This window comes from Phyllobates terribilis, unplaced genomic scaffold (assembly GCF_046119375.1).
Source record: "Phyllobates terribilis strain yellow unplaced genomic scaffold, ASM4611937v1 Scaffold_1274__1_contigs__length_337103, whole genome shotgun sequence".
NCBI classification, from domain to species: domain Eukaryota; kingdom Metazoa; phylum Chordata; class Amphibia; order Anura; family Dendrobatidae; genus Phyllobates; species Phyllobates terribilis.
In genome coordinates, this window is record NW_027364034.1 from 468 (window position 1) to 22,085 (window position 21,618).

Consider the following 21,618-nt stretch of genomic DNA (forward strand, 5'->3'; position numbering starts at 1 on the left):
TTGATGCTTGCATGTATAAAGGAAGTGTTATGGGATGTGAGGAATGTGTATGTGTTTAAAAGGAAGGAAATTGCTGTAAAGGATAGTGTGAAGGTGATTTTGGGGAAGATGTATGTGTGTTTCCTATGGGACAAAAAGAGGAGAGGGGAAGTGGATGCGGAGGGAATATGGAAAGTTAAAAAGTGGAGATATATTGTTAGTACCTCTTGATTTTTGTTATTGTTGTTTTGAAATATGAAATAAATATTTCCGATGATGATGGGGACAGCAAATTGCGTATTGGATTTGACGCAGCTGTTTTGATGGAATTTTCCTTTGTCTGGTTTCCATAGACTGTGGAATTTCCTCGTCTGAGGAGAAAAAAAAAAAAAAAAAAAAAAAAATCTGTTCTTATCAGTTTAATATCTGATACGTCCCCTATCTGGGGACCATATATTAAATGGATTTTTAGAATAGGGAGATGGAAAAAGAGCTTGCTCTGTCCACTCCACGCATTGACCTGGTATTGCAGTATCTCCAGGACCGGTGCACCCCTTCTTTAATGCAGTTTCTAAAATCAGAAAGAATTGAATTCAATGTTTTTTGTTCATTTTGCTTGTTTGTCGGATTTTGGGATGGACTCTTTGGCTTTGCTTTTCTTCTCCTCATTGGATTTTTCATGTTCAAAGTTGCAGAAGCCAGATTACAAGCTCATTTTGGTTCAACTTCAGCAACTGTGCATTGCATTGCCATGTAATGTGATGCAATGCTATCTTTCTAGCTCTCCCTTTTTACTTCCTTTTGGATAAACAGACATATTAGGCAAGCATTTTGGAGCTTTCACCTAAATAACTACAGGTGGTGAGATAAGCTGCACAATATAATTGACCTTTCAGTATATTGTTGCACACACACCATCTATTTAGCAAATGCCCTTGTTATCAACAGCAGCCTTTTAAACTCACCTGAGCTAACAGGTATGTGCGCTGGTTACTCTGCTGCGCTTAAAATTTCTTTTTTGGTTTGCTACAATGCCTTTTCTGAAACGTTGTCTCCTTCTGCTGGAACACTGACTTCTTTCATTTAATGCCTGCAGACTATAAAAGAGAACCCAACCCAAAAAGTTTGGTTGATTAGTCTGTGGCATTCTGTTAAACTGTTGCTTATGGCGGTCTCTGTGAGCTTCTCAGCGACATTCAGACAGCCAGGTATCCTGCCTGCAGTAGATGGAATGTGGCAAAGGAACGCTGGCTGCGCGTGTCATAATAGGCTCTGAGCCTTTATATACCTGTGCACAGCAGCAGCCACCTTCAGTCTGCTGCTGGACAGCCAGCAGCAGCAGCAGCAGGAGAGGTATGTAATCAGGAGCCCTCCTGCTAAGGGTAGACAGCTGCTCGTTCCACCCCACCCCCCGCCTTAATTGGTTCTCCTCCCTTCCAACGGTGTTGAGGCGGGTGGGAACAGCAGGGGGTGAAGGTGCTGTGTTTAAAGAGGTGGAGTTATGCAGATCTAAAACGCGTGGATTGCAGCAGCAGCAAGCCGAAAAGTGCAGGCATGTAAGGGATCTAGAGGTTGACAACATGTCTTCTTAACGGGAGTCCAGGAGCTCATCTCCACAAATGGACTTTTCAGGATCCTTGGGTGGCTCCGTAGTTTGAAACCAATTCTGGTTATCGCTTCTCGGCCTTTTGGCTAAGATCAAGTGTAGTATCTGTTCTTATCAGTTTAATATCTGATACGTCCCCTATCTGGGGACCATATATTAAATGGATTTTTAGAACAGGGAGATGGAAAAAGAGCTTGCTCTGTCCACTCCACGCATTGACCTGGTATTGCAGTATCTCCAGGACCGGTGCACCCCTTCTTTAATGCAGTTTCTAAAATCAGAAAGAATTGAATTCAATGTTTTTTGTTCATTTTGCTTGTTTGTCGGATTTTGGGATGGACTCTTTGGCTTTGCTTTTCTTCTCCTCATTGGATTTTTCATGTTCAAAGTTGCAGAAGCCAGATTACAAGCTCATTTTGGTTCAACTTCAGCAACTGTGCATTGCATTGCCATGTAATGTGATGCAATGCTATCTTTCTAGCTCTCCCTTTTTACTTCCTTTTGGATAAACAGACATATTAGGCAAGCATTTTGGAGCTTTCACCTAAATAACTACAGGTGGTGAGATAAGCTGCACAATATAATTGACCTTTCAGTATATTGTTGCACACACACCATCTATTTAGCAAATGCCCTTGTTATCAACAGCAGCCTTTTAAACTCACCTGAGCTAACAGGTATGTGCGCTGGTTACTCTGCTGCGCTTAAAATTTCTTTTTTGGTTTGCTACAATGCCTTTTCTGAAACGTTGTCTCCTTCTGCTGGAACACTGACTTCTTTCATTTAATGCCTGCAGACTATAAAAGAGAACCCAACCCAAAAAGTTTGGTTGATTAGTCTGTGGCATTCTGTTAAACTGTTGCTTATGGCGGTCTCTGTGAGCTTCTCAGCGACATTCAGCCAGCCAGGTATCCTGCCTGCAGTAGATGGAATGTGGCAATGGAACGCTGGCTGCGCGTGTCATAATAGGCTCTGAGCCTTTATATACCTGTGCACAGCAGCAGCCACCTTCAGTCTGCTGCTGGACAGCCAGCAGCAGCAGCAGCAGGAGAGGTATGTAATCAGGAGCCCTCCTGCTAAGGGTAGACAGCTGCTCGTTCCACCCCACCCCCCGCCTTAATTGGTTCTCCTCCCTTCCAACGGTGTTGAGGCGGGTGGGAACAGCAGGGGGTGAAGGTGCTGTGTTTAAAGAGGTGGAGTTATGCAGATCTAAAACGCGTGGATTGCAGCAGCAGCAAGCCGAAAAGTGCAGGCATGTAAGGGATCTAGAGGTTGACAACATGTCTTCTTAACGGGAGTCCAGGAGCTCATCTCCACAAATGGACTTTTCAGGATCCTTGGGTGGCTCCGTAGTTTGAAACCAATTCTGGTTATCGCTTCTCGGCCTTTTGGCTAAGATCAAGTGTAGTATCTGTTCTTATCAGTTTAATATCTGATACGTCCCCTATCTGGGGACCATATATTAAATGGATTTTTAGAACAGGGAGATGGAAAAAGAGCTTGCTCTGTCCACTCCACGCATTGACCTGGTATTGCAGTATCTCCAGGACCGGTGCACCCCTTCTTTAATGCAGTTTCTAAAATCAGAAAGAATTGAATTCAATGTTTTTTGTTCATTTTGCTTGTTTGTCGGATTTTGGGATGGACTCTTTGGCTTTGCTTTTCTTCTCCTCATTGGATTTTTCATGTTCAAAGTTGCAGAAGCCAGATTACAAGCTCATTTTGGTTCAACTTCAGCAACTGTGCATTGCATTGCCATGTAATGTGATGCAATGCTATCTTTCTAGCTCTCCCTTTTTACTTCCTTTTGGATAAACAGACATATTAGGCAAGCATTTTGGAGCTTTCACCTAAATAACTACAGGTGGTGAGATAAGCTGCACAATATAACTGACCTTTCAGTATATTGTTGCACACACACCATCTATTTAGCAAATGCCCTTGTTATCAACAGCAGCCTTTTAAACTCACCTGAGCTAACAGGTATGTGCGCTGGTTACTCTGCTGCGCTTAAAATTTCTTTTTTGGTTTGCTACAATGCCTTTTCTGAAACGTTGTCTCCTTCTGCTGGAACACTGACTTCTTTCATTTAATGCCTGCAGACTATAAAAGAGAACCCAACCCAAAAAGTTTGGTTGATTAGTCTGTGGCATTCTGTTAAACTGTTGCTTATGGCGGTCTCTGTGAGCTTCTCAGCGACATTCAGCCAGCCAGGTATCCTGCCTGCAGTAGATGGAATGTGGCAATGGAACGCTGGCTGCGCGTGTCATAATAGGCTCTGAGCCTTTATATACCTGTGCACAGCAGCAGCCACCTTCAGTCTGCTGCTGGACAGCCAGCAGCAGCAGCAGGAGAGGTATGTAATCAGGAGCCCTCCTGCTAAGGGTAGACAGCTGCTCGTTCCACCCCACCCCCCGCCTTAATTGGTTCTCCTCCCTTCCAACAGTGTTGAGGCGGGTGGGAACAGCAGGGGGTGAAGGTGCTGTGTTTAAAGAGGTGGAGTTATGCAGATCTAAAACGCGTGGATTGCAGCAGCAGCAAGCCGAAAAGTGCAGGCATGTAAGGGATCTAGAGGTTGACAACATGTCTTCTTAACGGGAGTCCAGGAGCTCATCTCCACAAATGGACTTTTCAGGATCCTTGGGTGGCTCCGTAGTTTGAAACCAATTCTGGTTATCGCTTCTCGGCCTTTTGGCTAAGATCAAGTGTAGTATCTGTTCTTATCAGTTTAATATCTGATACGTCCCCTATCTGGGGACCATATATTAAATGGATTTTTAGAACAGGGAGATGGAAAAAGAGCTTGCTCTGTCCACTCCACGCATTGACCTGGTATTGCAGTATCTCCAGGACCGGTGCACCCCTTCTTTAATGCAGTTTCTAAAATCAGAAAGAATTGAATTCAATGTTTTTTGTTCATTTTGCTTGTTTGTCGGATTTTGGGATGGACTCTTTGGCTTTGCTTTTCTTCTCCTCATTGGATTTTTCATGTTCAAAGTTGCAGAAGCCAGATTACAAGCTCATTTTGGTTCAACTTCAGCAACTGTGCATTGCATTGCCATGTAATGTGATGCAATGCTATCTTTCTAGCTCTCCCTTTTTACTTCCTTTTGGATAAACAGACATATTAGGCAAGCATTTTGGAGCTTTCACCTAAATAACTACAGGTGGTGAGATAAGCTGCACAATATAATTGACCTTTCAGTATATTGTTGCACACACACCATCTATTTAGCAAATGCCCTTGTTATCAACAGCAGCCTTTTAAACTCACCTGAGCTAACAGGTATGTGCGCTGGTTACTCTGCTGCGCTTAAAATTTCTTTTTTGGTTTGCTACAATGCCTTTTCTGAAACGTTGTCTCCTTCTGCTGGAACACTGACTTCTTTCATTTAATGCCTGCAGACTATAAAAGAGAACCCAACCCAAAAAGTTTGGTTGATTAGTCTGTGGCATTCTGTTAAACTGTTGCTTATGGCGGTCTCTGTGAGCTTCTCAGCGACATTCAGCCAGCCAGGTATCCTGCCTGCAGTAGATGGAATGTGGCAATGGAACGCTGGCTGCGCGTGTCATAATAGGCTCTGAGCCTTTATATACCTGTGCACAGCAGCAGCCACCTTCAGTCTGCTGCTGGACAGCCAGCAGCAGCAGCAGCAGGAGAGGTATGTAATCAGGAGCCCTCCTGCTAAGGGTAGACAGCTGCTCGTTCCACCCCACCCCCCGCCTTAATTGGTTCTCCTCCCTTCCAACGGTGTTGAGGCGGGTGGGAACAGCAGGGGGTGAAGGTGCTGTGTTTAAAGAGGTGGAGTTATGCAGATCTAAAACGCGTGGATTGCAGCAGCAGCAAGCCGAAAAGTGCAGGCATGTAAGGGATCTAGAGGTTGACAACATGTCTTCTTAACGGGAGTCCAGGAGCTCATCTCCACAAATGGACTTTTCAGGATCCTTGGGTGGCTCCGTAGTTTGAAACCAATTCTGGTTATCGCTTCTCGGCCTTTTGGCTAAGATCAAGTGTAGTATCTGTTCTTATCAGTTTAATATCTGATACGTCCCCTATCTGGGGACCATATATTAAATGGATTTTTAGAACAGGGAGATGGACAAAGAGCTTGCTCTGTCCACTCCACGCATTGACCTGGTATTGCAGTATCTCCAGGACCGGTGCACCCCTTCTTTAATGCAGTTTCTAAAATCAGAAAGAATTGAATTCAATGTTTTTTGTTCATTTTGCTTGTTTGTCGGATTTTGGGATGGACTCTTTGGCTTTGCTTTTCTTCTCCTCATTGGATTTTTCATGTTCAAAGTTGCAGAAGCCAGATTACAAGCTCATTTTGGTTCAACTTCAGCAACTGTGCATTGCATTGCCATGTAATGTGATGCAATGCTATCTTTCTAGCTCTCCCTTTTTACTTCCTTTTGGATAAACAGACATATTAGGCAAGCATTTTGGAGCTTTCACCTAAATAACTACAGGTGGTGAGATAAGCTGCACAATATAATTGACCTTTCAGTATATTGTTGCACACACACCATCTATTTAGCAAATGCCCTTGTTATCAACAGCAGCCTTTTAAACTCACCTGAGCTAACAGGTATGTGCGCTGGTTACTCTGCTGTGCTTAAAATTTCTTTTTTGGTTTGCTACAATGCCTTTTCTGAAACGTTGTCTCCTTCTGCTGGAACACTGACTTCTTTCATTTAATGCCTGCAGACTATAAAAGAGAACCCAACCCAAAAAGTTTGGTTGATTAGTCTGTGGCATTCTGTTAAACTGTTGCTTATGGCGGTCTCTGTGAGCTTCTCAGCGACATTCAGCCAGCCAGGTATCCTGCCTGCAGTAGATGGAATGTGGCAATGGAACGCTGGCTGCGCGTGTCATAATAGGCTCTGAGCCTTTATATACCTGTGCACAGCAGCAGCCACCTTCAGTCTGCTGCTGGACAGCCAGCAGCAGCAGCAGCAGGAGAGGTATGTAATCAGGAGCCCTCCTGCTAAGGGTAGACAGCTGCTCGTTCCACCCCACCCCCCGCCTTAATTGGTTCTCCTCCCTTCCAACGGTGTTGAGGCGGGTGGGAACAGCAGGGGGTGAAGGTGCTGTGTTTAAAGAGGTGGAGTTATGCAGATCTAAAACGCGTGGATTGCAGCAGCAGCAAGCCGAAAAGTGCAGGCATGTAAGGGATCTAGAGGTTGACAACATGTCTTCTTAACGGGAGTCCAGGAGCTCATCTCCACAAATGGACTTTTCAGGATCCTTGGGTGGCTCCGTAGTTTGAAACCAATTCTGGTTATCGCTTCTCGGCCTTTTGGCTAAGATCAAGTGTAGTATCTGTTCTTATCAGTTTAATATCTGATACGTCCCCTATCTGGGGACCATATATTAAATGGATTTTTAGAACAGGGAGATGGAAAAAGAGCTTGCTCTGTCCACTCCACGCATTGACCTGGTATTGCAGTATCTCCAGGACCGGTGCACCCCTTCTTTAATGCAGTTTCTAAAATCAGAAAGAATTGAATTCAATGTTTTTTGTTCATTTTGCTTGTTTGTCGGATTTTGGGATGGACTCTTTGGCTTTGCTTTTCTTCTCCTCATTGGATTTTTCATGTTCAAAGTTGCAGAAGCCAGATTACAAGCTCATTTTGGTTCAACTTCAGCAACTGTGCATTGCATTGCCATGTAATGTGATGCAATGCTATCTTTCTAGCTCTCCCTTTTTACTTCCTTTTGGATAAACAGACATATTAGGCAAGCATTTTGGAGCTTTCACCTAAATAACTACAGGTGGTGAGATAAGCTGCACAATATAATTGACCTTTCAGTATATTGTTGCACACACACCATCTATTTAGCAAATGCCCTTGTTATCAACAGCAGCCTTTTAAACTCACCTGAGCTAACAGGTATGTGCGCTGGTTACTCTGCTGCGCTTAAAATTTCTTTTTTGGTTTGCTACAATGCCTTTTCTGAAACGTTGTCTCCTTCTGCTGGAACACTGACTTCTTTCATTTAATGCCTGCAGACTATAAAAGAGAACCCAACCCAAAAAGTTTGGTTGATTAGTCTGTGGCATTCTGTTAAACTGTTGCTTATGGCGGTCTCTGTGAGCTTCTCAGCGACATTCAGCCAGCCAGGTATCCTGCCTGCAGTAGATGGAATGTGGCAATGGAACGCTGGCTGCGCGTGTCATAATAGGCTCTGAGCCTTTATATACCTGTGCACAGCAGCAGCCACCTTCAGTCTGCTGCTGGACAGCCAGCAGCAGCAGCAGCAGGAGAGGTATGTAATCAGGAGCCCTCCTGCTAAGGGTAGACAGCTGCTCGTTCCACCCCACCCCCCGCCTTAATTGGTTCTCCTCCCTTCCAACGGTGTTGAGGCGGGTGGGAACAGCAGGGGGTGAAGGTGCTGTGTTTAAAGAGGTGGAGTTATGCAGATCTAAAACGCGTGGATTGCAGCAGCAGCAAGCCGAAAAGTGCAGGCATGTAAGGGATCTAGAGGTTGACAACATGTCTTCTTAACGGGAGTCCAGGAGCTCATCTCCACAAATGGACTTTTCAGGATCCTTGGGTGGCTCCGTAGTTTGAAACCAATTCTGGTTATCGCTTCTCGGCCTTTTGGCTAAGATCAAGTGTAGTATCTGTTCTTATCAGTTTAATATCTGATACGTCCCCTATCTGGGGACCATATATTAAATGGATTTTTAGAACAGGGAGATGGAAAAAGAGCTTGCTCTGTCCACTCCACGCATTGACCTGGTATTGCAGTATCTCCAGGACCGGTGCACCCCTTCTTTAATGCAGTTTCTAAAATCAGAAAGAATTGAATTCAATGTTTTTTGTTCATTTTGCTTGTTTGTCGGATTTTGGGATGGACTCTTTGGCTTTGCTTTTCTTCTCCTCATTGGATTTTTCATGTTCAAAGTTGCAGAAGCCAGATTACAAGCTCATTTTGGTTCAACTTCAGCAACTGTGCATTGCATTGCCATGTAATGTGATGCAATGCTATCTTTCTAGCTCTCCCTTTTTACTTCCTTTTGGATAAACAGACATATTAGGCAAGCATTTTGGAGCTTTCACCTAAATAACTACAGGTGGTGAGATAAGCTGCACAATATAACTGACCTTTCAGTATATTGTTGCACACACACCATCTATTTAGCAAATGCCCTTGTTATCAACAGCAGCCTTTTAAACTCACCTGAGCTAACAGGTATGTGCGCTGGTTACTCTGCTGCGCTTAAAATTTCTTTTTTGGTTTGCTACAATGCCTTTTCTGAAACGTTGTCTCCTTCTGCTGGAACACTGACTTCTTTCATTTAATGCCTGCAGACTATAAAAGAGAACCCAACCCAAAAAGTTTGGTTGATTAGTCTGTGGCATTCTGTTAAACTGTTGCTTATGGCGGTCTCTGTGAGCTTCTCAGCGACATTCAGCCAGCCAGGTATCCTGCCTGCAGTAGATGGAATGTGGCAATGGAACGCTGGCTGCGCGTGTCATAATAGGCTCTGAGCCTTTATATACCTGTGCACAGCAGCAGCCACCTTCAGTCTGCTGCTGGACAGCCAGCAGCAGCAGCAGGAGAGGTATGTAATCAGGAGCCCTCCTGCTAAGGGTAGACAGCTGCTCGTTCCACCCCACCCCCCGCCTTAATTGGTTCTCCTCCCTTCCAACAGTGTTGAGGCGGGTGGGAACAGCAGGGGGTGAAGGTGCTGTGTTTAAAGAGGTGGAGTTATGCAGATCTAAAACGCGTGGATTGCAGCAGCAGCAAGCCGAAAAGTGCAGGCATGTAAGGGATCTAGAGGTTGACAACATGTCTTCTTAACGGGAGTCCAGGAGCTCATCTCCACAAATGGACTTTTCAGGATCCTTGGGTGGCTCCGTAGTTTGAAACCAATTCTGGTTATCGCTTCTCGGCCTTTTGGCTAAGATCAAGTGTAGTATCTGTTCTTTTAAGAACACAAGAGCTACTATCTACACTTGACGAGAGCGATCGAACTCGGAAGGAGAAGAGCTTCGGAGCCCAGCTGACATCAGAGAACGAAGGCGGATATCGGTGGGAGGAAGAAGCTCTAAAGAATCCAGAAGAAGACGAAGACTCGGAGAAGAATCGGGCTGTCCTGTGGAATCTTCGAGGAAGAAAATCATCGAGACAAAGACCTTTCGGGGAATTTGTCCAGAACACGACGGGAGAAGAATCTGCATAGCTCCACCCATTCCGGGAAGAGTTCCAGATCCAGCTCCAAGAAGTAACTGCAGGAGGAAAGCCATGGCAAGCGCTGCGAGGAAGGCCGAAAAGAAGAGCCTGGAGCTGGGGACAGCCAGGAGGGCCCAGCCAGGAGCCGATTCTGACCCCAAGGACTCTGCCTCCACGACTGGCCAGCAGAAGGGACCCCAGAAGCCCCGCCACGAAGCTCCAGCCTTGGAGCCATGGATGCGGCAGACGGTGGCCCTGAAGCTGAAGGAAGTGGATGGGAGGGTGCCGGACATGTCCTCGGACGTGTTCTGCCAGAAGATGCTGCTGGATCGAGGCTTCTCCAGGTCGGACACCCTCAGCATCCTGACCTTCTTGACGGGGATCTTCTTCGTCACCTTCGCCACTGTGAACACCTGCAGGAGGTTCTGGGAAATGGTAAGCGCAAAAGGACCGGATAATTCTTTCTCTGCCTTTACAGGTAGCTGCCCTATCCAGAGGGATGAAAGGAGGATCACGGTCTCCATGCGCAACCCGCACACCCCAGGCCAAGACATCTGTACCTTCCTGAGACGCTTCTGTTTGGTTGTGAAGGAACCCTCTCACATTCTGAATGGACTCGGCTTCTGGACAGGTAAGTGGTCGGTGACCGTTAGACTTCACAGGGACCTGGCGTACTCAGACGGACTTCGGCACCTGCCCCCGACATTCTCCCTGGGCAACTCCTACGGCCTCATCTATTACCCGGACATGCCGCTGAACTGCAGGAGATGCGGCAAGAACGGCCACGAGATGAAGGACTGCAAGGAGGATGCCTGCAGGATTTGTCGAGTGACGGGACACAGCTCGAAGGACTGCCCGAAGAAGACGTCTTGCAACCTGTGTGGGCTGGCGGCTCATCTGTACAAGGATTGCGCCAGGCGTGAGAGATCCTGGGCATCGGTGGTTGCGACGACCCCAGCTACGGAGGACAAGGCCCCGACGACCAGGCCTGTGAAGGTCAAGGACGCGACGACCAAGGCCCCAGCGGCCAAGGCCGAGACGACCAAGGCCAAAGCGGTCAAGGAGTCGGTGGCCAAAGCCCCAGCGACGGTCCCAGCAGCTCCGAAGCAGAAGAAAAAGTCAAAGGAGGGTAAGAGTTCTGTCACCCCTCTCTCGATCCCTCCCCCTGCCACCCCCGTCCAATCCCCCCCCACCCCGGCCACCCCTGCTGAGGATTCCACTTCCTCTTCCTCCTTCCCCTACTCCTCAGCAGGTGTCCTTTCCCCTGCCCCGGCAGCCACTCTCCCTCCCCAGACCATGGTAGCGGTGGAATTAACCTTTCCTCCACCCGCCGCTATCTATTCCGAGGAGGATTTTCCCCTTCTTGTCTCCCCAGTTCCAACCCGGGGAAAGAGGAAGGTGGAGGACAGCCCTGCTACTGAATCCTCCAAAAAGAAGATTCTGGATTTCGTAGGCGAAAAGGAGGATACCCTCCCTGAGCCAGAAGAGATGGAGCACATGGTTGAGACCCTGGTGGCCGAGCCAGAAGAGGAGGAACTGGTGGTCGCCGAGATTGAGGCCGCGCTGCTTGACCAGATGGAGGAAGAGGGCCTGCTGGTGATCCCGTCACCAGCAGTCAACACCGACGAGGGACCACCCGACCGGAGTGGTAACTAAGGTGTATTGCCTGCGCTAACTTTTTCTTTTTTCCCTACATGATGGCTAATATTAACTTATTTTCCATTAATGTCAGGAGCATCAAGGACAAGTTCAGACGTCAGACTATTTATGCCTTCCTTACTTCCCAGTTGTGTGATGTTTATATGTTGCAGGAATGTTCCCTTCCCTCCTCTAGGTCCTTCAAACATCTGGCCAGGGAGTGGTCCCACGGTCCATCCTACTGGTCCGGTGGGGGTGACTGCAAGTCTGCGGGGGTCGCAATTCTGATCAGGGGGGGCGCATTCACGCTTGAGTCCATCCAGGAGCTCATCTGCGGCAGGGCTCTTGTTGTAGATGGCAACTGGGCGGGAGAACCTGTCAGGTTCATCAACGTGTATGCGTCCCCACTGAAGAATGAGCGTTTGGAGCTTTTCCAGACCCTGCGGCTTCAGCTTGCCACCACCAGGACCTTAGTGATGGCCGGGGATTTCAACTGCCCCATCGAGGAGGACGGTCGTAGTTCTGGCACATCTGCCAAGTTGGACATCACGTCCAAGCTGCTCATCGAGATGGTAACCGAGGCCTCTCTTCAGGACGTGGTGGGCTCCATGGGGAGAGGCTCCACGAACTATTCGTGGAGCCGACCCGATGGCTCACTCCGCTCCAGGATTGACTTTGTGTTCACCTCTCGGGCAGTCAGGCAGAGTAGGCACTCGATGGTCTCCTGCTTCTTCTCCGACCACAGAGCCATTCACTTACAAGGTGTCCTCGGCGACGGTTTTCCGTCCGGCCCCGGCTCCTGGAAGCTGAATTGTGCTCTGCTGGCTCAGGATGAAGTCGTGGAGGAGCTGAGAGCAGCCTACGCAATGTGGCAGTCCTACAAGGGTAGCTTCCAAACAGTCTCTGATTGGTGGGAATATGTTAAACTTGAGTTTCGCTGTTTCTTTCAGGCCAAGGGTCGACAACAGGAGTGTGAGAAGAGGAGGGACTTCAGAGGGCTGCAGCGCGAGCTGCGGTCGCTGCAGGACCTTCTTCACTGCGGCTGGGACGTGAGGGAGGAGCTGGAGGAGACCAAGAAGAGCCTGAAAAGGCACTTTGAGGAGGAGTCCAAGCGAATCATCTTCCGTTCCAAAGTGGAGAATCTGGAGAAGGGTGAGAAATGTAACTCATTCTTTTTCAGGAAACTTCATGCCGGTCACACGCCCCTGAACGAGCTGCGAGACGAGAGCGGAAACATGCGACGTGGGAAGGAGGACGTGATGAGGGTCGTCAGCGACTTCTACAGCGAACTCTACTCCCACAAGACTACCGACCCCGACGCTGCTGAAAAGTTCCTGTCAGGTATCACTAACCATCTTGATCCTGCAGGCACGGCAGCCTTGGACAAACCTCTGATGGTGGGCGAATTGCTCTCTGCCGCTAAATCCTTTAGGACCGGCAGGACCCCGGGCAGTGATGGTCTTCCAGCGGAGCTCTATGTAGCGCTGGGAGACCTCATCTGTCCGGACCTGTTGGACCTGTACGAGGAGATGGTGGTGGAGGGTAGAATGCCTCCATCTTTGAGGGAAGGAATGGTCACGATCCTGTACAAGCGGAAGGGAGAGAGGTGCGACCTGAGGAATTGGCGTCCCATCACTCTGCTCAACGTGGACTACAAGATCCTGGCCAAGACGATGGCGACACGACTTAAGACGGTCATCGGACGGATCATCCACCCGGACCAGACCTGCGGCATCCCTGGACGTCGCATCGCAGACAGCCTCGCTCTCGTGCGGGACACGGTCGAGTACATCAAGGTCCGCCGCGCACATGCGGCCCTGGTCTCCTTGGATCAGGAGAAGGCCTTCGACCGGGTTTCCCACGAGTTCATGGGCCGAGCTCTGCACCGGTTAGGTTTGGGTAACATGTTTTGTTCGTATGTCCGTCTGATGTATTTTGATATCCACAGCTCGGTGTTGGTGAACGGCTGGAAGACTGACCCCTTCCCTGTCCTCTCTGGGGTCAGACAAGGCTGCCCTCTATCACCTCTTCTTTTTGTTTGTGTTATAGAACTCTTCGCAGAGGCTATCCGGCAGAATGGAGAGATCAGAGGGATCACCGCACCGGGTCCGGGACGACATGAGGTCAAGTGCTCGCTCTACATGGACGACGTCACCGTCTTCTGCGCTGATCGTGGTTCAGTCGACGCCCTCGTCCAGACGTGTGAGAGGTTCGGCCGGGCTTCAGGGGCCAAAGTCAACTGCAGGAAGTCGGAAGCCATGCTCTTCGGGGATTGGCAGCCGGCCTCCTCCGCCCCCTTCCCCTTCAACATTCAACCGGATTTCCTCAAGGTGCTGGGAGTCTGGTTCGGGAAGGAAGGAGCGGCCCTCAAGTCCTGGCAAGAACGCTTGGCCAAGGTGAAGCAACGGATCGGACTCTGGAGCCTCAGACACCTCACTTGTGAGGGTAAGGCACTCGTCCTGCGTAATGAGGTCCTGCCCGTCTTGCAGTACACGGCGCAGGCCTGGCCCCCACACGTCACTGTGTGCAGGGCCATTACCAGGACAGTGTTTCACTTTGTCTGGGGATCCAAGATGGACAGAGTCAGGCGGGCCGTCATGTACAAGGAGCCTCACAAGGGTGGGAAGGGCGTTCCAGATATCCCCACCCTCCTGCGATCCTCTTTTGTGTGTGATTGTGTCCGCCGGACTTTGCAAGTCAAGAATGGCTCCGCGGGCAGGTCCATGTCTCGCTTCTTCCTGCTTCCTCTTTGGAGGCGACTCGGCTGGGACAAGTGGGACAGCTCCTTCCCCTACAACTGGACGACGCCATGGTTCTACGGAGACGTCGTTCGATTTGTGGGGGAGCATCAACTGGAGGGACTCAAGCCCGACTTGTGGAAGCCCAAAACTATCCACAAGCTAATCAGAGCCAAGGATGACGTGGAGAACATCACAGGACTTCACGAGGACACGCTGGAGACTGTGTGGACAAATGTGTCGTCTGACAGGCTGACCAACGGGCACAAGGACTTGTCGTGGATGGCGATTCAGGGCGGACTGCCCGTCCGGTCATTCATGCATGCCCGGAACCTGTGCAAGACCCGGTACTGCCCAAGGTGCCCCTTCGTGGAGGAAACATCTTTGCACACTTTTTGGGACTGCGGATTTGCACAGCGCCTATTGACTGCACTTGAGGACGACCTGAGGAACTCTGTCCCCAGGGCGAGCCTATCGCACCATTCTGTGCTTTACGGACTCTTCCCTGGGGTTCATACCGTCGGAGCCATCCAGGAGGCTTGGCGCCTTATGAACTGCTTCAAGGATGCCGTTTGGGTCGCCAGGAACCGGCTCATCTTGAGGAGGGAGAGGATGTCCATCCAGGACTGCCGCAGGCTGATCCACAGCCTGCTCAGAGACTATTCCATCATGGACGGTCCGGAGGACGAGGACGAGGACTAAACCCCTCCTCCCCCTCTCCCCTTATGTGTCTTGTCTTTCAATAAAGCTTCGGGCCTGTGATTTTCCCCTCCCCATCCCCTTTTTCCCAATCCCCATCCCTTATCACGGTTCGTCGTACTGTATTGATTGACATGCTTTTTCTTTCAGATTGAGTGTTTTGTGTAGCATAGGGGTGTGATGTGTCTAGTTAGTGCGTCGTATCCTCATGCTATGTAAATATGATGTAGAATTCTGTGTGTACTGGGCTGCGGCACTGTACACTGTCTGTTAACTTATTTTTTGTGCTAATAAAAGATATATTCAATCAAAAAAATCTGTTCTTATCAGTTTAATATCTGATACGTCCCCTATCTGGGGACCATATATTAAATGGATTTTTAGAACAGGGAGATGGAAAAAGAGCTTGCTCTGTCCACTCCACGCATTGACCTGGTATTGCAGTATCTCCAGGACCGGTGCACCCCTTCTTTAATGCAGTTTCTAAAATCAGAAAGAATTGAATTCAATGTTTTTTGTTCATTTTGCTTGTTTGTCGGATTTTGGGATGGACTCTTTGGCTTTGCTTTTCTTCTCCTCATTGGATTTTTCATGTTCAAAGTTGCAGAATCCAGATTACAAGCTCATTTTGGTTCAACTTCAGCAACTGTGCATTGCATTGCCATGTAATGTGATGCAATGCTATCTTTCTAGCTCTCCCTTTTTACTTCCTTTTGGATAAACAGACATATTAGGCAAGCATTTTGGAGCTTTCACCTAAATAACTACAGGTGGTGAGATAAGCTGCACAATATAATTGACCTTTCAGTATATTGTTGCACACACACCATCTATTTAGCAAATGCCCTTGTTATCAACAGCAGCCTTTTAAACTCACCTGAGCTAACAGGTATGTGCGCTGGTTACTCTGCTGCGCTTAAAATTTCTTTTTTGGTTTGCTACAATGCCTTTTCTGAAACGTTGTCTCCTTCTGCTGGAACACTGACTTCTTTCATTTAATGCCTGCAGACTATAAAAGAGAACCCAACCCAAAAAGTTTGGTTGATTAGTCTGTGGCATTCTGTTAAACTGTTGCTTATGGCGGTCTCTGTGAGCTTCTCAGCGACATTCAGCCAGCCAGGTATCCTGCCTGCAGTAGATGGAATGTGGCAATGGAACGCTGGCTGCGCGTGTCATAATAGGCTCTGAGCCTTTATATACCTGTGCACAGCAGCAGCCACCTTCAGTCTGCTGCTGGACAGCCAGCAGCAGCAGCAGCAGGAGAGGTATGTAATCAGGAGCCCTCCTGCTAAGGGTAGACAGCTGCTCGTTCCACCCCACCCCCCGCCTTAATTGGTTCTCCTCCCTTCCAACGGTGTTGAGGCGGGTGGGAACAGCAGGGGGTGAAGGTGCTGTGTTTAAAGAGGTGGAGTTATGCAGATCTAAAACGCGTGGATTGCAGCAGCAGCAAGCCGAAAAGTGCAGGCATGTAAGGGATCTAGAGGTTGACAACATGTCTTCTTAACGGGAGTCCAGGAGCTCATCTCCACAAATGGACTTTTCAGGATCCTTGGGTGGCTCCGTAGTTTGAAACCAATTCTGGTTATCGCTTCTCGGCCTTTTGGCTAAGATCAAGTGTAGTATCTGTTCTTATCAGTTTAATATCTGATACGTCCCCTATCTGGGGACCATATATTAAATGGATTTTTAGAACAGGGAGATGGAAAAAGAGCTTGCTCTGTCCACTCCACGCATTGACCTGGTATTGCAGTATCTCCAGGACCGGTGCACCCCTTCTTTAATGCAGTTTCTAAAATCAGAAAGAATTGAATTCAATGTTTTTTGTTCATTTTGCTTGTTTGTCGGATTTTGGGATGGACTCTTTGGCTTTGCTTTTCTTCTCCTCATTGGATTTTTCATGTTCAAAGTTGCAGAAGCCAGATTACAAGCTCATTTTGGTTCAACTTCAGCAACTGTGCATTGCATTGCCATGCAATGTGATGCAATGCTATCTTTCTAGCTCTCCCTTTTTACTTCCTTTTGGATAAACAGACATATTAGGCAAGCATTTTGGATCTTTCACCTAAATAACTACAGGTGGTGAGATAAGCTGCACAATATAATTGACCTTTCAGTATATTGTTGCACACACACCATCTATTTAGCAAATGCCCTTGTTATCAACAGCAGCCTTTTAAACTCACCTGAGCTAACAGGTATGTGCGCTGGTTACTCTGCTGCGCTTAAAATTTCTTTTTTGGTTTGCTACAATGCCTTTTCTGAAACGTTGTCTCCTTCTGCTGGAACACTGACTTCTTTCATTTAATGCCTGCAGACTATAAAAGAGAACCCAACCCAAAAAGTTTGGTTGATTAGTCTGTGGCATTCTGTTAAACTGTTGCTTATGGCGGTCTCTGTGAGCTTCTCAGCGACATTCAGCCAGCCAGGTATCCTGCCTGCAGTAGATGGAATGTGGCAATGGAACGCTGGCTGCGCGTGTCATAATAGGCTCTGAGCATTTATATACCTGTGAACAGCAGCAGCCACCTTCAGTCTGCTGCTGGACAGCCAGCAGCAGCAGCAGCAGGAGAGGTATGTAATCAGGAGCCCTCCTGCTAAGGGTAGACAGCTGCTCGTTCCACCCCACCCCCCGCCTTAATTGGTTCTCCTCCCTTCCAACGGTGTTGAGGCGGGTGGGAACAGCAGGGGGTGAAGGTGCTGTGTTTAAAGAGGTGGAGTTATGCAGATCTAAAACGCGTGGATTGCAGCAGCAGCAAGCCGAAAAGTGCAGGCATGTAAGGGATCTAGAGGTTGACAACATGTCTTCTTAACGGGAGTCCAGGAGCTCATCTCCACAAATGGACTTTTCAGGATCCTTGGATGGCTCCGTAGTTTGAAACCAATTCTGGTTATCGCTTCTCGGCCTTTTGGCTAAGATCAAGTGTAGTATCTGTTCCTATCAGTTTAATATCTGATACGTCCCCTATCTGGGGACCATATATTAAATGGATTTTTAGAACAGGGAGATGGAAAAAGAGCTTGCTCTGTCCACTCCACGCATTGACCTGGTATTGCAGTATCTCCAGGACCGGTGCACCCCTTCTTTAATGCAGTTTCTAAAATCAGAAAGAATTGAATTCAATGTTTTTTGTTCATTTTGCTTGTTTGTCGGATTTTGGGATGGACTCTTTGGCTTTGCTTTTCTTCTCCTCATTGGATTTTTCATGTTCAAAGTTGCAGAAGCCAGATTACAAGCTCATTTTGGTTCAACTTCAGCAACTGTGCATTGCATTGCCATGTAATGTGATGCAATGCTATCTTTCTAGCTCTCCCTTTTTACTTCCTTTTGGATAAACAGACATATTAGGCAAGCATTTTGGAGCTTTCACCTAAATAACTACAGGTGGTGAGATAAGCTGCACAATATAATTGACCTTTCAGTATATTGTTGCACACACACCATCTATTTAGCAAATGCCCTTGTTATCAACAGCAGCCTTTTAAACTCACCTGAGCTAACAGGTATGTGCGCTGGTTACTCTGCTGCGCTTAAAATTTCTTTTTTGGTTTGCTACAATGCCTTTTCTGAAACGTTGTCTCCTTCTGCTGGAACACTGACTTCTTTCATTTAATGCCTGCAGACTATAAAAGAGAACCCAACCCAAAAAGTTTGGTTGATTAGTCTGTGGCATTCTGTTAAACTGTTGCTTATGGCGGTCTCTGTGAGCTTCTCAGCGACATTCAGCCAGCCAGGTATCCTGCCTGCAGTAGATGGAATGTGGCAATGGAACGCTGGCTGCGCGTGTCATAATAGGCTCTGAGCCTTTATATACCTGTGCACAGCAGCAGCCACCTTCAGTCTGCTGCTGGACAGCCAGCAGCAGCAGCAGCAGGAGAGGTATGTAATCAGGAGCCCTCCTGCTAAGGGTAGACAGCTGCTCGTTCCACCCCACCCCCCGCCTTAATTGGTTCTCCTCCCTTCCAATGGTGTTGAGGCGGGTGGGAACAGCAGGGGGTGAAGGTGCTGTGTTTAAAGAGGTGGAGTTATGCAGATCTAAAACGCGTGGATTGCAGCAGCAGCAAGCCGAAAAGTGCAGGCATGTAAGGGATCTAGAGGTTGACAACATGTCTTCTTAACGGGAGTCCAGGAGCTCATCTCCACAAATGGACTTTTCAGGATCCTTGGGTGGCTCCGTAGTTTGAAACCAATTCTGGTTATCGCTTCTCGGCCTTTTGGCTAAGATCAAGTGTAGTATCTGTTCTTATCAGTTTAATATCTGATACGTCCCCTATCTGGGGACCATATATTAAATGGATTTTTAGAACAGGGAGATGGAAAAAGAGCTTGCTCTGTCCACTCCACGCATTGACCTGGTATTGCAGTATCTCCAGGACCGGTGCACCCCTTCTTTAATGCAGTTTCTAAAATCAGAAAGAATTGAATTCAATGTTTTTTGTTCATTTTGCTTGTTTGTCGGATTTTGGGATGGACTCTTTGGCTTTGCTTTTCTTCTCCTCATTGGATTTTTCATGTTCAAAGTTGCAGAAGCCAGATTACAAGCTCATTTTGGTTCAACTTCAGCAACTGTGCATTGCATTGCCATGTAATGTGATGCAATGCTATCTTTCTAGATCTCCCTTTTTACTTCCTTTTGGATAAACAGACATATTAGGCAAGCATTTTGGAGCTTTCACCTAAATAACTACAGGTGGTGAGATAAGCTGCACAATATAATTGACCTTTCAGTATACTGTTGCACACACACCATCTATTTAGCAAATGCCCTTGTTATCAACAGCAGCCTTTTAAACTCACCTGAGCTAACAGGTATGTGCGCTGGTTACTCTGCTGCGCTTAAAATTTCTTTTTTGGTTTGCTACAATGCCTTTTCTGAAACGTTGTCTCCTTCTGCTGGAACACTGACTTCTTTCATTTAATGCCTGCAGACTATAAAAGAGAACCCAACCCAAAAAGTTTGGTTGATTAGTCTGTGGCATTCTGTTAAACTGTTGCTTATGGCGGTCTCTGTGAGCTTCTCAGCGACATTCAGCCAGCCAGGTATCCTGCCTGCAGTAGATGGAATGTGGCAATGGAACGCTGGCTGCGCGTGTCATAATAGGCTCTGAGCCTTTATATACTTGTGCACAGCAGCAGCCACCTTAAGTCTGCTGCTGGACAGCCAGCAGCAGCAGCAGCAGGAGAGGTATGTAATCAGGAGCCCTCCTGCTAAGGGTAGACAGCTGCTCGTTCCACCCCACCCCCCGCCTTAATTGGTTCTCCTCCCTTCCAACGGTGTTGAGGCGGGTGGGAACAGCAGGGGGTGAAGGTGCTGTGTTTAAAGAGGTGGAGTTATGCAGATCTAAAACGCGTGGATTGCAGCAGCAGCAAGCCGAAAAGTGCAGGCATGTAAGGGATCTAGAGGTTGACAACATGTCTTCTTAACGGGAGTCCAGGAGCTCATCTCCACAAATGGACTTTTCAGGATCCTTGGGTGGCTCCGTAGTTTGAAACCAATTCTGGTTATCGCTTCTCGGCCTTTTGGCTAAGATCAAGTGTAGTATCTGTTCTTATCAGTTTAATATCTGATACGTCCCCTATCTGGGGACCATATATTAAATGGATTTTTAGAACAGGGAGATGGAAAAAGAGCTTGCTCTGTCCACTCCACGCATTGACCTGGTATTGCAGTATCTCCAGGACCGGTGCACCCCTTCTTTAATGCAGTTTCTAAAATCAGAAAGAATTGAATTCAATGTTTTTTGTTCATTTTGCTTGTTTGTCGGATTTTGGGATGGACTCTTTGGCTTTGCTTTTCTTCTCCTCATTGGATTTTTCATGTTCAAAGTTGCAGAAGCCAGATTACAAGCTCATTTTGGTTCAACTTCAGCAACTGTGCATTGCATTGCCATGTAATGTGATGCAATGCTATCTTTCTAGCTCTCCCTTTTTACTTCCTTTTGGATAAACAGACATATTAGGCAAGCATTTTGGAGCTTTCACCTAAATAACTACAGGTGGTGAGATAAGCTGCACAATATAATTGACCTTTCAGTATATTGTTGCACACACACCATCTATTTAGCAAATGCCCTTGTTATCAACAGCAGCCTTTTAAACTCACCTGAGCTAACAGGTATGTGCGCTGGTTACTCTGCTGCGCTTAAAATTTCTTTTTTGGTTTGCTACAATGCCTTTTCTGAAACGTTGTCTCCTTCTGCTGGAACACTGACTTCTTTCATTTAATGCCTGCAGACTATAAAAGAGAACCCAACCCAAAAAGTTTGGTTGATTAGTCTGTGGCATTCTGTTAAACTGTTGCTTATGGCGGTCTCTGTGAGCTTCTCAGCGACATTCAGCCAGCCAGGTATCCTGCCTGCAGTAGATGGAATGTGGCAATGGAACGCTGGCTGCGCGTGTCATAATAGGCTCTGAGCCTTTATATACCTGTGCACAGCAGCAGCCACCTTCAGTCTGCTGCTGGACAGCCAGCAGCAGCAGCAGCAGGAGAGGTATGTAATCAGGAGCCCTCCTGCTAAGGGTAGACAGCTGCTCGTTCCACCCCACCCCCCGCCTTAATTGGTTCTCCTCCCTTCCAACGGTGTTGAGGCGGGTGGGAACAGCAGGGGGTGAAGGTGCTGTGTTTAAAGAGGTGGAGTTATGCAGATCTAAAACGCGTGGATTGCAGCAGCAGCAAGCCGAAAAGTGCAGGCATGTAAGGGATCTAGAGGTTGACAACATGTCTTCTTAACGGGAGTCCAGGAGCTCATCTCCACAAATGGACTTTTCAGGA

At 47.6% G+C, this 21,618-nt stretch overlaps 12 non-coding genes and 1 pseudogene across 12 annotated transcripts; all 13 read left to right on the plus strand.

Annotated features, from left to right (window-relative positions):
* Positions 1-340: 340 nt before the first annotated feature.
* LOC141244016 (U2 spliceosomal RNA) lies at positions 341-536 on the plus strand. The gene has a single exon (XR_012308020.1). It is a non-coding gene; the product is annotated as a U2 spliceosomal RNA (small nuclear RNA).
* A 1,115-nt stretch (positions 537-1,651) lies between these two features.
* Positions 1,652-1,842, plus strand: LOC141244037 (U2 spliceosomal RNA). Its single transcript, XR_012308028.1, has one exon. It is a non-coding gene; the product is annotated as a U2 spliceosomal RNA (small nuclear RNA).
* A 1,115-nt stretch (positions 1,843-2,957) lies between these two features.
* On the plus strand, positions 2,958-3,148 carry LOC141244049 (U2 spliceosomal RNA). The gene has a single exon (XR_012308039.1). It is a non-coding gene; the product is annotated as a U2 spliceosomal RNA (small nuclear RNA).
* Positions 3,149-4,260: 1,112 nt separating this feature from the next.
* Positions 4,261-4,451, plus strand: LOC141244060 (U2 spliceosomal RNA). Its single transcript, XR_012308050.1, has one exon. It is a non-coding gene; the product is annotated as a U2 spliceosomal RNA (small nuclear RNA).
* Positions 4,452-5,566: 1,115 nt separating this feature from the next.
* Positions 5,567-5,757, plus strand: LOC141243954 (U2 spliceosomal RNA). The gene has a single exon (XR_012307965.1). It is a non-coding gene; the product is annotated as a U2 spliceosomal RNA (small nuclear RNA).
* Positions 5,758-6,872: 1,115 nt separating this feature from the next.
* On the plus strand, positions 6,873-7,063 carry LOC141243831 (U2 spliceosomal RNA). Its single transcript, XR_012307850.1, has one exon. It is a non-coding gene; the product is annotated as a U2 spliceosomal RNA (small nuclear RNA).
* A 1,115-nt stretch (positions 7,064-8,178) lies between these two features.
* LOC141243843 (U2 spliceosomal RNA) lies at positions 8,179-8,369 on the plus strand. Its single transcript, XR_012307861.1, has one exon. It is a non-coding gene; the product is annotated as a U2 spliceosomal RNA (small nuclear RNA).
* Positions 8,370-9,481: 1,112 nt separating this feature from the next.
* Positions 9,482-9,559, plus strand: LOC141244022 (U2 spliceosomal RNA; annotated as a pseudogene).
* Positions 9,560-15,123: 5,564 nt separating this feature from the next.
* On the plus strand, positions 15,124-15,317 carry LOC141244006 (U2 spliceosomal RNA). Its single transcript, XR_012308013.1, has one exon. It is a non-coding gene; the product is annotated as a U2 spliceosomal RNA (small nuclear RNA).
* A 1,115-nt stretch (positions 15,318-16,432) lies between these two features.
* Positions 16,433-16,623, plus strand: LOC141243855 (U2 spliceosomal RNA). Its single transcript, XR_012307872.1, has one exon. It is a non-coding gene; the product is annotated as a U2 spliceosomal RNA (small nuclear RNA).
* Positions 16,624-17,738: 1,115 nt separating this feature from the next.
* LOC141243983 (U2 spliceosomal RNA) lies at positions 17,739-17,929 on the plus strand. The gene has a single exon (XR_012307992.1). It is a non-coding gene; the product is annotated as a U2 spliceosomal RNA (small nuclear RNA).
* Positions 17,930-19,044: 1,115 nt separating this feature from the next.
* On the plus strand, positions 19,045-19,235 carry LOC141243866 (U2 spliceosomal RNA). Its single transcript, XR_012307883.1, has one exon. It is a non-coding gene; the product is annotated as a U2 spliceosomal RNA (small nuclear RNA).
* Positions 19,236-20,350: 1,115 nt separating this feature from the next.
* LOC141243878 (U2 spliceosomal RNA) lies at positions 20,351-20,541 on the plus strand. Its single transcript, XR_012307894.1, has one exon. It is a non-coding gene; the product is annotated as a U2 spliceosomal RNA (small nuclear RNA).
* Positions 20,542-21,618: the final 1,077 nt, after the last annotated feature.